At 35.7% G+C, this 15,287-nt stretch overlaps 1 protein-coding gene and 1 pseudogene across 5 annotated transcripts in view; both read left to right on the top strand.

Moving 5' to 3' along the window:
* Positions 1 to 15,287, top strand: part of LOC102025938 (chromosome unknown open reading frame, human C4orf22) — a 576,439-nt gene that overhangs the window by 483,084 nt on the left and 78,068 nt on the right. The gene's annotated exons all lie outside the window — the stretch shown is intronic.
* On the top strand, positions 12,330 to 13,040 carry LOC102025386 (annotated as a pseudogene).

Consider the following 15,287-nt stretch of genomic DNA (forward strand, 5'->3'; position numbering starts at 1 on the left):
ATCCTGAATCAAACAAAGCACCTATTCTTAAAAGATTGCTTTCCAGTGGAGAAAGAAGGATCATAAATATGTAAAAAAATAATTACAGGTAGAGATATTGTGATGTGAGAACAATAAAGTTTATATTAAATTGAAGGAAACTGACAGGTAAGGGGGGTCAGATCTTCTTAAGAAGGAAATTCTTTGACTCAAATTTGAATAATGAGATAACCATGGGAAGAAATCAGGGAAGAATAACCCAGGCAGAGAGAGAGGCAAGCATAATTGTTCTAAAACAAAAATTATAAACTGGGCATTGTGATGCACACCTGTATTCCCAGCACTTTGGGAGCCTATGACAGGAAGATTATAAATTCAAGTCCAGGCTGAGGAACTTAGTAACTTAGCAAGACCCTGTCTCAAAAATAAGAAAAGGGCTAGGGGTGGAGTTTAGTGTGGAGACTCTGGTTTCACTCCCCAGTACCACAAAAGAAGTCAGAAAATCACCTGGCCTGTTCAAAAACTAGAAAGGTCTCTTTGACTGGATTATAGTAGTATAGTGACAGCAGTGAGTGGTATGACCTGAGATAGGTTTTGAGGTTAGGAAGAATCAGATTCTGTGGGCCAAGGAGACTCTATGGATCATTTTCAATTTAATTTACATGCACTAGGAAATGGCCAGGTTTTTAACTTAAAAATATCACTGAAATTGCTGAAAGATCTTTTGAGGAAGACAGTGAGAGATTTAATTAGATGAAGCAATGAAGATGAAGGGAGAGAGTGGAGAGATGACTGAGGTGTAGGAACAGGGTAAAGATTCTGCCCTACCTCTCCATGATTAAATGACTGTTGCAGCCAATATGAACAAATAGACATAAATTCTATCCATGTTTCACACCGTATGCTGGCATTTAATCTACATTATATTTGAGAGTATGGTAAAATGAGAAGGCTTAGCAAGGAACCCCTCAAACCTAATCCACTATGCACACCTGCACATACTCCCAAAGAAATGCAAATTTCAGGCTAATGTATATTCATTGTTATTTTAAGACTTTGTTGGTAATACTTGGAGTCATAGCCTAAGGATTTAAGCTAAACAGTGAGAAGGGATACTTGTTATTTAGGTGCCCAAGATAATCCTAAACCTAAGGTTATAGATGATGGTAAGGCCTCTCTTCCCACCTCCCTTTTAAGCTCATACCCAACCCTCAGCTATTGTCACCCAAATCTAATGTTTATTGAATGCCTAAATTGAGTCATTTACTTTGGCGTGCATTATCATGCCTAATATTTACAGTGAACTTACCTAGCAAGGGCACTTATCACCCCACTACACTATTTGGAAAACTGCATTAGAAGAAGTTAAGGAATTTAGCTGCATGTGGCAGAGCTAGAATTTCCATCACTGTGTTCTCTACCACACTAGAAGTAAAGAAAAGCTGGAAGGATCAGCCAGAACCTAAAGTAGAACTGGTACATCATTTATCCAAGTTTACCCATATTGTAGAGGGTGGAGCCAGGATTAGAACTCACTGACATGCGGCTATCACCCAACAATTGTTTACAGCTATCTCCCTCTCCCTTTTCTCTTTCTCTCTTCATATGTCATTCATATATACATCATGTGTCATAAAACATATAATATATAGTAGAGGAAAAGCTAACTAAAATCTCCCATTATCCTACCCCACCCAGCCTATCCTTTATTTTGTTCTCAAATTCTCCTCCCAAGGAGCAGTGATGACCAGGTTTTGCAATGCCTACCTAGGAGATGGGCTGAAGTCACTTAGTCTCTTTTTATTGATCACATATTAAGAGGAACTAGGTTGAGTGAATTAGGCTCTTTCCTTTCAGTCTTAAAAAAATATTCTGGTTTGTTTTCTTTTCAAGATTTTATTATCATTAGAACAGTAAACAAAGATTTATAAGAGGCCCTGGGTTAAATGCAGCCAAAATCCTCTCAACCTATTCAGAATGTCATTGGTCAGTTTGGAAAATATCTACAACAGGCAGGAAAGCATCTTCCATGTGGCTTAACTTAGCTCATACAAAGATCTTCTTTTACTGGGACAAAAGCCTTGTTTGAAAAGAGGATGCTCAGTTGCTGAGTTAAGTTTTAGGGTTCTGCTGAGGTATGTTGTTATCAGGTAGGTTTTAGTTGTCCATGGGTCCTATTTTTAAATCAGATATAATCTTAAAACTGCATTAGATGTAACTTTTATAATTTTATTAGTTGGTTTCTAAAATTAATATGAAAGGACTTATTTATGATAGAAATTGCTGAGATGAGCACATACCTGCTCATCGAGGCAGCATTAACACTATGGTCAATAGTTGTGTTGGACATCAAATTAAAGGATTGTAAACCTACACAGGCATCTGCACAGAGACCGTGGTATGGTCTCTTTGAACATCAGGGCTTTCAAGACTAGCACTCTAGAGTTTACTATTTCCTGCTAGATAGGAAGTATTATTATCAGTGAAGCCATAGTCAAGACATAGCATGGGCTTCAGCTGAGATTCTTACTGTCCAAAGTGATGCACTTATTCTTTATGGCAATGCTATACTGACATGAACTCTGGTTAGTATCTCATTTATTCCAAAATGTGTATATGTATAAAATGCTTATTATTGTTTTATGCTAGCCAACATGGATAAAAAAGGCATTATTCTGGTTTACAATGTTATAATTTCCAGTTAAATATTTACCCTTCTACCTGACATTTGGTTGTCATGAGTGTCAGTTTGATATAGTGAGAAGGGTCTGGACAGCACAGGAGGGAAAACTCAAAGTCAACTTCCATTTCTGCCATTAGCCAGTTGCCATGAGAGTTAAAAAATTCTGTTTTTGTGACTAAATTGCTTCATTCATAAGAGGAAGACAGAAGGTTTGATGAGATAGTTCAATGGTTCTAAAATTTGTACAGGCAAAACCAATTATTTTGAGGCTATTCCATTTTGATGTTTTCCAATAACTCTGGAATAACCTCTCTGTTTAATAAATACTGAATTAAAATAAGATCATCTTAATCCTCTTCTTCCTTTGCTCCTAAATCCCAAAGGATCTTTAAACCATTCAAAACTTGTATGCATCATGCTAGAAAAAGGTCAAAACAAACCCCAAGAATGAGCATCAGATAAAACGAACTGCCCTTAATCCTAAAGCCTCTGAAATCCAAAACATGCAGGATGAGGTTTAAGAGTAATATGCAAATACAACATGGTGATCTCCAGATAAAAAATAATAATAAGTGCATGTTTATCTTTGTTATCTGTCCATATAAGATATTTTGTTCTCAGGCATGATAATTAAACCAAAATAACCCAGTAGCATTTATGTGTAACACAAAGCACCAGCTTGTCTGCTTTCAATGATGTCAATTTAAAATATCAAACATCTAAGTACTTTCATTATTTACCCATTTTAGTGACACTTATGGAAATGGTAAACCTTCTGGTGAGACGTAGAAATAATAGAAATAAATAATACTATGCTTGATTAGACTATAACGTCCACCAATGAGTTTTGATTATAAGTACATTCTGATTATAAGTATATTCTGATTAGAAGCACATGAAATCTCAAATTTATATATTTTTCATGAAAATGATGCTTCTTGTTAGTGTCAAAAAAGCAAAGAAACTCATAAGTGAACTTCATCAATTTTCTGGAATCAAGCTACTAAATTTAATAAGCCTTTCCACAGGTGTTTTCTCAAAAGTTATTATATTTGTAACTCATTACATTCCTGCAGGGCAGTGTCTCCATCTCTACATCAGTGACAACAGTCATTCCACTTCCACGTATCAGGCTTCAGAATGTGCCTGGTATTTCACTGTTCGCTCTTTGATCACTTCTTTGAAGCTCCCTAGGTACTTCAAGGTCTCAGAAAAGCAAGGAAAGCAATGACCTGCTCTAACGTTGTTCAGCAAAGCACAGCTGGGGAATCTTACTACTTTGAAATACACTCAGGGAGATTTTAAAATTGGGAATTCCAAAGAAAATATCTCTTAATGATCATTTCTTTCCTTAGGAATTCTCATTAGAGAGTGTAGTTTTAGGATGACCATGTATTTTTATAAGGACTGTACCTTTATAAAAGTGAATTGTCTTTTGCTTTCTTGTTTTAGCCATAGTATAGACCAGTGAGATATGCAGGAAAGAAGGTAATAGTGTTCATTCACAGATGAAAGAAACAAAACTGCAGCTGAGATGACATGGCTTGCCTAGATTTAGGCTTTCAGTGCAGGCTTGAAGGAATAGGGGGCAAATACCCAACTTTTTCAGTTCCTCAAATTTCCCATTAGATCACATAGCATTTTTGTGCTAACAGTTGCTCCATGAGCTCACCAGTACAGGAGACAATATTTATTTTCTTAGATATATGAGTAAAAAGTATGCTAAACTTTTCTGAAGATATTCTCTGCTGCTCTAGAAAATTACTTCTTATTTTCTCAGTAAATGCTTACTGATCATTATGGTTAACCTTAATCATGTCAACATGACTGGCTTAAGAAATGTCCAGGTGATTAGTAAAGCACATTTCTGTGTGTGTCTGTCTAGGTCATGGAGGCATAACCTTAGGTGCTATATATGATCCCTGATGGTGTTCTCTTTGGCATTGTTGCCCTGATCTGTCTCCCCACTCCCATAAATTAAGCATCCTTGTTCTATCATGAACTTCCACATTGATATTTCTGTCCTGACACAAGCTCACCATGAGCCACATCCCCTGAAACTGAAAGCCAAATGAAGCCCCTCTTCCTTTAAGTTGTGTGTGTTGGGTATTGCATCTCAGCAAGATGAATGCTGACTAACACACACAATTGATACTAGAGTAGTGCAATTATTTCTCTGACTATAATTGATGATGGGGTTTAGGAGCCTGTTTGAGATAGGGAGTGTCAAAAGATTTGGAGGTACACACTAGACAAGCTGTAAAATGCTGTAGGCAGAGCCTGATAGGTAATTCTGGTCAGAACTCAGAAGACCAGACTGCTGGTAGGAATAGACATACTAAAAGCCAGGCTGAGGAGGTTTCAGTGGAAACAGGACTCTACTGAAAGTTAGACTAGAGGTGATGCATGTTACATTCTGGGAAAAAAATTGTCTACATTTTGAATATTTCCTGAGACTTTATAGAAGAATGAGTCTAATGACAGTACACTAAGGCAGCCCAATATTCAGGATGTAGCATGAGTATTGCTGGTTACCTTTAGTCAGATTTATAGTGAGAAATGGAGGAAAGAGTAGAATGAAAAATCTTGAACCAAAAGAAAACATGTGCAAATTTGGGGTAAAAGATGTGCAGTATTAAAAAGAGATAGCAGAAGTAAAAACTAACAAAGCACTTTGTACAGCACTTGAGGGCATCTCAGAAATCAGTAAGATCCAATTTACCATAGGTTCCAGGTTATTAAGTATGAACTTTTGAGGGGATCAATTTCCTGAGATGCTTGTTCAAAAAGGGCCTCTTAGGGAATTGGTATCCTGGGAGTTTTTTCACTATACTCAGCCATTAGACATTCAGATGCCACTGCAGCCACGGTCTAAGGAGGGCTGGCTACTCCTTGAGTTAGCAGCAGATCTTGGTATCATCCATGTGATGCTGGTTTTACTGGTATGCAGAATGTAAGAGTGTGGGGTCGGGGAAGATTCCACCCAGATTTTCAGAAAAGCATTGGGGTGGGGGGGCAAGGCAAGTAGCCCCTGAGAGTGCAATGTATGAAGCTGTGGAAATGAAGCCAAAGGATCAGTGATGTTATTGAAAATTGGAGATACCAGGAACATGGACTGTCTGCCCAGAAAAGCTGCAACAAGAGAGTGGAGCCAGCCCAAAAGAAAGGCTGCACAGGCTATAATCAGCAAGGTCACAGGGATAGAACTCAAGCCTTCTGCAACTCAAAACTCACTACAACTTGCTCCAGATCCTGGACTTAACATTTCAGTCTTGCTCTAGTCCTATCCTTTTATAACATTTTTGTTTTTTGGAAAAGAAATGTTTATCCTGTCTCATTGTACTTTGGGATTATGTAACTTGCTTTTGTTTTTATAGCAGTTCATAGCTGAGAGTTTTCCTTGGGTCTTTAGGAAAAAAAAATTAATGTGTCTCTATTTGTATTCAGGATAGTTGTATCATATTAGGCAGAATTCTGAACTTGCTATTGTCTTTATTTGGAAATAAAATATGGTTAAAGGAAATGTGTTTGTGTGCCAAATTGAAAAGGGTGGGATGTAACAATTAACCTTAATTGGTTGGCTAATGAAATAAGCCATATGATTGGCTAATAAAATAAGCCAGGGATTAGTAAAGCACAGTTCTGGATATCTCTGGGTGGGTCATGATGGAATGATCTTGATTCCTATGTATGGTCTCTGACTCTTTTTCTGACACTCTTCCTTTTCTTTGCTTCCCAGCTGCCATGAATTAGGAATCTTTGCTCTGCCATACCCTGCCATCATGATGCTCCTGCTTTGGAGCCAAATAACCATGGAATGTATCCCCTGAAGCCATAAGCCAAACTAAGTCTTTCTTCCTTTAAATTGTGGACGTTAGCTATTGTGTTCCAGCAATGGGAAAGCTGGTTAACACGATGCTGGTAATGATGATAAATATGCAAATGTATATGGTAACAAATCAACGAACATACCACAATTACCTACAATGGCCAGAAATTATGACAAACAGAAAAAGAATATGAAGATACAATGTGTAGTATACCATTTGCGACCAATCAGCTCATAATTGATTTGGAATAATATATGCACCCATAAAAAAGGCAATGAATGTTATAAGCAGATTCATATCTACCAAATGAGCACTGTGCTAAATAAGCAGTTTAAATCTTTGGAAGAACCATATCAGTGTGCGCTGGGCTGATCATGATTGACATGTTGGAAAAGAGGAATATAAATGGGTTTTAGTGAAAGTGTGGGTTTGAGAGAAGTAGGAGTGGGGATCTACCTGAAATATCAGACCAGAAGAGTCACTTATTTTCTCTAGACAACATATTTGTGACAGTAGAAGTTTTAAAAACTATGAAAAAGAATTATAGTTAAAATATTGGAGAAGTTTAAAAGTAAAGACATTGCTTGAGTTTAGGTACGTACACAAAAATAAAATTGACACTGAGTAAAACTTGGTGCTTAAATCCATGGAACTAATGACATTAGGCCAATTGTCATGTGAATGAAATAAAGAAAAGGTAAGAACTCCAAAACTCAGAGATCAGGAAGGAGAGAAGGGGCCCATAAAGAAAAGATTGGTGAAGGAGAAATTTATGGGTATATATGATATTACTGAAACCAAGTAAGGAAAATATTTCACAGAAGAAAAGTTCAGTAATTAGATAAAATAACACTAAGAATTCAAGTAAAATAAAATTTAAGGTGTGACCATTAGAGTTGGAAAGAAAACTAGTTGGTGTAAGACAAGACTGTTTTAGCAGAGCACTTCATGAAAAAGATTGATTAATACAGCTAAAGAGATCATGACAATTTTTTTAATAAAAAGAAGTAGTAATTGGGAACAGCAATTATTTTTCAAATAGTAGGTATAGCGTATTTCTATGTCAATAGTAATGACCTAATAGAAGCCAAATAATCATGATTTAAGAAATGTGGTCAATTGCACCCAAGGAGAGAACGTCCTTGGATAGAGGCCTGGACTTTCTAACCACTGTAAGAGGAGGGAAGGGAAAATACAGAATCAGACATGGAGAGACAGATAGATGTAATGGGAGGAAGACAAGGTGGTTCTCTCTTGAGTTCTTCTAGTTTGAGAGAAACATAATTGAGTATGAGGCAAATATTGAAATTTTGATGATGAGTGATATGAAAAACAGTGGGGATGTGAGAAAGAGGAAAATCATATTATGGATGACTGTCATACATGAGCTGCAGACCCACTTAAGTTTAAACTTATTAATTTCAGGGGACTAGTAATAGTGTTTTAGCCAAACTTATGCTGTCTATTCTGTGAAAAATTGGGATAAAAAGAAAGTTTGCTTAAAATACTGCTGGAATTTTTTTCTGTAATATACAGGAGGATACAAAGAATTTAAAAGGCTATGCAAGTAAACAATTATGATGCTGTAATTGAATATATACTGGATAAAGAGGAAAGTGTGCAAACAAAGAGAAAAATTATTATTGGAACATAATTGTTTAATAGATTAGAAGCCCCAAAGAGCTAAAATGAGTGTCAGATTGAGACTTCTAGATTATGAGAACTAGTAAGAAGAGAGATAAAAGTAAGAAAGGGGTATGATTAGAGACAAGATTTTTGAATTAAGTAGTTAAACCAAGAGTAGATATTCTTTGTAAAAAATGCAGAAAACATAATTCCATAGAAAAACATTTGTTATACATATATATATTTGTATGCATGAGTATGTTTCTGAAGCTATTATTTACCATTAATCTTTCTATCATGTACCAGTAGTATGTAACTTTTCTTCCTTTTCAAAATTATCGTGATTTTTTATCCATTTTTTTACAGCAAATTATAAGTAGCCAAAAGTACTCAATCGCTATTTGCTTAAAATTTAAATGTGTTTACATTGATTTTCAATACGTGTATATCTTACATCTTTATTTTATGGGAAGCTTTGTTTAGCAATGTAGTCTCTTTGTTTAGTTTTTTTTATTATTTTAGAAAAGTTTTTCACAAAAAGTTATTGGAGGAATACTGTAATTTAATAAAAGTTAAAATGCAAATAAAGATTGCATGCATAGCACCTAATGGGTTATTTTACAGATTTTACACATACATATTTTGTGTTGGTTCAACTTATTGAAAGGTATTAAGTGTTTTTAGTTCACCATCTTAGATTTTATATTATCAATTTATACCCAATTATGATCATTCATTTTCTCCTTTTCAGTAGAGTTTGTATTTTTATGTCATTTTCATTCACTAAAATTTCCAGACTATTTTGATTCTGATGGTAGGACTAGGTATTCCCACATTTTCCTATCCTTACAAATAATGAAGAAAAAAAACCATATCAGCCATTTCAAATATTGATATATCTTATAAAATAGGGGAGAAAACTAAAGTCAGTGTTTTCTTTCAGGAATCAAGTCCCTAACTATTAAAAAATGAACAAATAAGCTACATACAAAACTCTGAAGTTCTTTTACTCTGCTCACTGAGTTGGCTTTTTTTCACAGTGTTTTATGGGTTATGCAGATTAACGGAATTCATGTGGCAGTTTGTACATACATATAACATACTTTGATCATTTTCACCACTGCATAGCCTCTCAGCTCTCTCTCCCCCTAGTTTCCCTCCTGAGAGGGGTCAGTGCTTATAATATATGGTAAATTAATATTGATTGAAAAAATGGCCAATTCCTCACCTCATCTCTTATCCATGCCTCTTTGCAATGAGTCTTGGAAGCTCCGCCATCAAGAAAAGATCAAGTCACTCCTCCCAGCTTCTTGACTCTGAGCTGGGGTAAGCTCTGCTTTGGTCAATCTAATATGGAAAAAAATGTTCAAGTGCTGAGTCTAAGTCTCCAAAAGGAAAGACAAAGACATTATATTGACCCTGCTTTGGTCAATATAATATGGAAAAAAAATGTTCAAGTGCTGAGTCTAAGTCTCCAAAAGCAAAGACAAAGACAAAGAACTGCCTTAAACATAACTTTCAGAATTGCATGAATAGTGAAAATATGCATATGCAAGTGAAACTAAATAAGAAGGTGTACAATTTAAAAATAATTAACAGCATAAAAGTTTTCCAAGATAGCTAATTTTGGAAATGCTTATGATAACAGACCTTTTCAAATGTAAAACACTATCATTCATCTCCAGACAATTTAGACTGCACTTGAAAAATAATTTTGTAAAATGAAGATTTCCTAGAACTAATAATTTATAAGAGAACACCAGAGCTTTGCAGTTCTTGCAGACAAGCATCCTTCGCTTGGCTATGTCTAAGAGCACTGTGACCGTCTCAGAGGCTGGGGCAAGGTTTCAGCTTTGTTTTACAGCTTTCACCATGTACTCCTTAGCATGTTTTTTGTTTGTTTGTTTTTGTGACTTTGGCGTCACTGTCGTGACTTTGGCTTCATGTCAAAGTCTCATTTCATTATATCAGGCTTATGTCTCCTCATCAGTATTTGGCAAGAAAAACCAGGCAACACATGTACTCAACTTGTAACAAGTTTATGAATTTGTATTTTAATCCACTCTGGGAAAAGACAAGCAGCCAAAGATCTAAATGATATATTAATGGCCTAAAACTTTAATTCATCTTTTTCCAATGTGCAAAAAGTAATGAAGACCTAAGTATTTATTCCATAAGTCTTTTCAACTAATGTTGGCTCACTTTGGAGGTCAGAGACTACCTCAATGAAATCTGAGTCTATGTGCTGCCCGGTGTCTGAGTACACACTTAAATAGCAAGAGTACAGGTAGGCTGGTGTTCCTCTACTGCTTGTTCTTGCATGTATTTATTTATTTATTTATTTATTTATTTTATCTAATTTTTTGGAATCAAGACTCAAACTCAGGACCTCATACTTACCAGGAAGGCTCCATGTCCCTGAGCTATACCCTGGCCCTGTTTTTGTTTGTTTTTAAATGTAGTTTTTGTGTTGTTTTGCTTTGTTTTAGTGGTTAATTAAACAAAAATTAGTGTTTTCTACTTAGGTTCCTAGTAAATACAGAGCAGTATTCGTAATATAAGTATTATTTGATTTACTTAATGCTTTTCTTGGTTACATTTTTTTTGTTCTGGAAAGGATTAAAGGGCCGTATTTAAGGAAAACCTACAATTTAGAAGTTTTTCTTTTATAAATATTGCATTATCATTTTGAAAAACTCTTTTGATATAAAATTTTCACATGTCTTTTGGGAAATTAATAGTAATAAAAATTGTCATTAGACTGAAAATGGATATATATTATATGATTGCATTTATATGAAAAAAATCTTAAAATATCATAGGTCCTCAGCCTCAAAGATTATAGGTCCTCAAACTATAGAGATAGAAAAAGGACTAGTGACCACCTAGGCTTGGGGGTGGAAAGAACAAGGACGATGGTACATGTTTGTAAAGGGTCTCTGATAGGTGACGAAAATCTTCCAAAACTGAATTGTGGTCCATAACTTCATAAATTTACTTTAAGAAATCTCTGAATTGAACACTTAAACTTTAGGGTAAATTTTATGTTATATAAACTATGACTCAATAAAGGTGTCATTAAGAAAACAAAGAAATGTTATCAAAGAAACCTAAACAATTATTTTTAGCATTTTGCAATTGTTCTTAGAACCATGGAGGGCTCTGAATAACAAAACTCTCAGTTACTGAACTATATCACATTTAGGATGAAATAATTATTATACATCCAGGGTTCCTTTGACATATTTAGTTCATTCTGGATGCCAGAGTCATGGCTCTGTTGTCAGTTGGATCCAACTTATGTACATAATAATTCTTGAAAAACATGTTTCAATTTTAACTTTAAAATACACTCAAAGTTGAAAGAGAATCATATAGGTTAACAAAGGAATTTGAGCCATGTACTACATCCTAGATATTACGATGCACCCCAAGGCAATGTAAATCTGATATAATTTTTCTACTTCCTTATTCCTAAGGAACAGATTAAACACTGCATATAATATAAACTCAATATCAACAGAAATAATATGAGTTTTAAAAAGTAATCGATTTATACTCTTTACCATTCCAGGTATTGATAAATGCCTAACAAAAATAGACATTTAATTCACACACTGGCTCTGAAGCTAGGTCTTGTTATGCCCATGTTATAATAAAGGAAACTAATTCTTAAGAAGTATAACTAGGGTGCCCAGGAACTCGGGGCCACACTGGCAGGCCCTGGAGACCAGAGTTCAGGGCCTCACCCCTGCAGGGCCTTCTGAGGGTTGAAGATTCGGGGTGCAAGACCCCATCTTGCAAGATCTTGGGTGTGCATGCAGATCTTGTGTGAGCCCAGTAGAGCACATAGTGTGAGGTTCTCTGGCTTGCTGCGGGGATGGTGGTACGTTCTCAGCAATCTTGCAGAGGTGCCTTTTGAGCATTGGTTTTAGTCATCGACATCTTCCTTGGTCATCTCAACATTTGTGTATCTGAAGGAGGTCTCAGGTCCTCTTGGTTCAGTTTTGGAGATAAAGAATGTTTGTGAGTCCGCATGATTTTTCTGAGCTTATAAAAGAGACATTTGGGTAGTGTATTAACAAGAATGCTCACATTCTGTGAGAAGTGTCAAACTGGAGAATACTAAATTTTCACCCTAGTCCAGAAGCTGTGCTGCTCAGGTAGATACAGATGAACAAGACTGCATTTGAAGTCACCTGACCAGCCAGGGATCCAGAGCTGATGCAAACCATGAGGTCTACAAACATGAAGAAGAGAAGGACAATTCTCAGAAAACATCAGAGCACTGTGGGGTCAACCAATCCCACATCCCAGCCCTAGTGGACCATTGTAGCCTACAGGATACAGCATGGGTGGAGCAAGGACAATGGTTCCATCAACCAGTGCAAGAGTATTGCCCTGGACTAGCTGCCCATAACTCCTTTGTATCTTATAAAGAACAGTGGATGTGACTGTTTATGGACTAGAACTTAGTAAAGATGAGTGCTTGCAAAGTCCTCCCCTGCAACACCTCAAATCAATGATGCACACTTGGCAGACACAATGATTGTTAGCATATTGGAGCATATATTGGAGACAGGATGGCTCTAAAGACAAACTGAGGGGAATGGTCTTGGTGCAGAGCACCTGTCATGAGCACAAGGTTTTACATAGCTAAGGAGAAAAACCCTATTTAGTACATCTACTAGCTCCTAGATGGTTACAGAGGGGGTGACTTCCACATTATGCCCGATTCTGATACTGTGAACAAGAAAAAGTTGTGGACAGTCCAGTAGGCAAACAAGTAGAAAATGCCAAATAAGATGGCTCAAAAAAGACTGGAATGGTCATTTATCAGGTAGAAACTAAACCCTCCATCTCTTTCATCGTCAGATGATGATTTCCATATTTATGTCTACAATATGGTGAAAACATCCTAGATGTTAGCATGAACTTTGCCAAATTTGTGGAGCTATTACATGTAGAATTTTTAGGCATAAAGACTTGATTATTCCATTCCAGCTTAATAAAAGCTTAATGTCCCTGTGAATTCACACTCTTCGAGCAGAACTGGTTTTGTTTGGAACAGTACAGGTCGATGTGAACACAAAGCATTTTGTGTACGGAGAACTTCTTCATCTTCTTACAAGCAGTCTGTCTGTTGGGAGTGGAGTTACGGGCAAACTTGGTAAAAGTGCAGGTACTATCACACTCATTTAAATCTGTAGTAGATCTTCACCATTTCCTCCTTTACTTTAACACCACCTTATTTTGGCTCAACACAAGGATAATCTGGTATTTTTGTTATGCTTTTTTTGAGATATATGTATCTATATTTAAAAAAAGAAGTGTAACGATCTTAACCAGCATCACAGAGTAAGGAACCAGAATCTGAATCCAGGTGTGTCTGTCCACTGTATACTTGCTAAGGACACACAGACATAGGCATCATATAATTATTAGGAAAGTGAATAATATAAGAATGTAAAGCTCCTAAAACTTGGCTCAGAATATGGTGGCCTTTTTTTAATGGTAACAGGTAGCATTTATAGGAGAAGTAATTGCTGTTCATTTGGAAGAAAATATAAATTAAACTAACTAAAGAAGAATGTTAGTTAACCTCATTCTAATCTTTACACACAGTAAAAAATACAAAATATATGAGATGAAAAGATTTCAAGCAGTCCTTCAGTTCTGTACAGCTGTTGCCTGTCTACCCCATTACCCCTTCTATCTTCAGAAGCCCGTATTATGACTTTATAATAATGTACTTCTAAGTTAGACACTGAGTTCCAATCCACTGACAGTTTATCAGTAATTCTCACGTCACTAGATCTAACCAAATTTTTAAGCAATTTTATGAAACATTTTATTCATCAGGAAGATATTTCAGGAAAAATAATTTTTATTTCACTAGAAAATTTTTTGAAATATACTTTTATGCACATGTAATCACCCTCGGAAAAACATGAACAAAGAAATTTTTATTTTCCCCTACACAAATTTATGTGAAAAGTGGCTCTACATGATTATCTCTCTCAGATCTAAAATACAGAAATTTTAGATGAGCATTTTTTCCTATTGGTAAGAAATCATAGATACAATGTTTCACTACCAGAATTTCCATTGAGAAAAAGTACTTTCATGGTGCCTAAAAATTGGGTTCTTGGGACAGAAGACTCTATATCTGAATATGGACTAACCAGTGCCCCCTCTAAACACACACACACACCACACACAACACACACACACACACACACACACACAGACAAAAGGAAAGGATCATTGTGTTTCTCTGCAGAGCCGAAGAAGAAATGGGAAAAACGAGGATACAGGATGGCTAAACTAAATGCAAGCATGATTTGGATTATTGGTTTGCTTTTTTGTTTTGCTTTGTTTTGTGCATGATGTAAACTTGCTGGTTTACTAGGAGTCTGTTTAAGAACATGGAGCAAATAAATATGGGAGATGAATGAAGAGACTGAGGATATAGAGTGAATTTATAGGGCCTCAAAACTTAATTTGGCCTCACTTTAAGTTCTACAGCATCAGAAAACCCCAGGATTCACAAAAGCCCAGAGCAGACACTTAGCTCTCACAAGATGGGAGACATGAGACTGGAATTGAATTTTCATGTTAACTCCCAGTGAAGGAGACCTTTACCTGATATGAAAGCCATTTTCCATAAATTAATAAAAATAATAAAATGATGGTCAAATGTAATTTTAGTTCGTTAGTCATTTTATCCGCTAAAACATTAAAAGTAAAGAAGTTTGGGTACATAACTAAAGGTAAAGACCAAGCATTCAGGCTTGAGTTTTCAATTCTTTAAAATCCATATTAATATGATAATATTATGCCTTTAAAATATTTATGCATTTATTCTATGCTCACTCTAGAAATTAATGACAGATGAAGTTATTACAGTAGGGATGTTTGTCTATCTTATGTCAACTGTTGCTTTAAATAGTTTAAGGATATGTTTTGAAACATTTAAGTTTGGAATTGTTACATCTTTCTGTGAACTGGGTCTTTCATCATTACACAATGACTGTTTATGTCTAATAAAATTTTTTGTATTAAGGTCTTTTTGTCTAATATTAACATACTGGTGTCAGTTCTCTTTTAGATTGAATTCCTCTTATATATAATCTTTAACTATCAACTTCCAACCTTCTCATGTTTTT

This window comes from Chinchilla lanigera, unplaced genomic scaffold (assembly GCF_000276665.1).
Source record: "Chinchilla lanigera isolate Chin_1 unplaced genomic scaffold, ChiLan1.0 scaffold00032, whole genome shotgun sequence".
Lineage (NCBI taxonomy): Eukaryota > Metazoa > Chordata > Mammalia > Rodentia > Chinchillidae > Chinchilla > Chinchilla lanigera.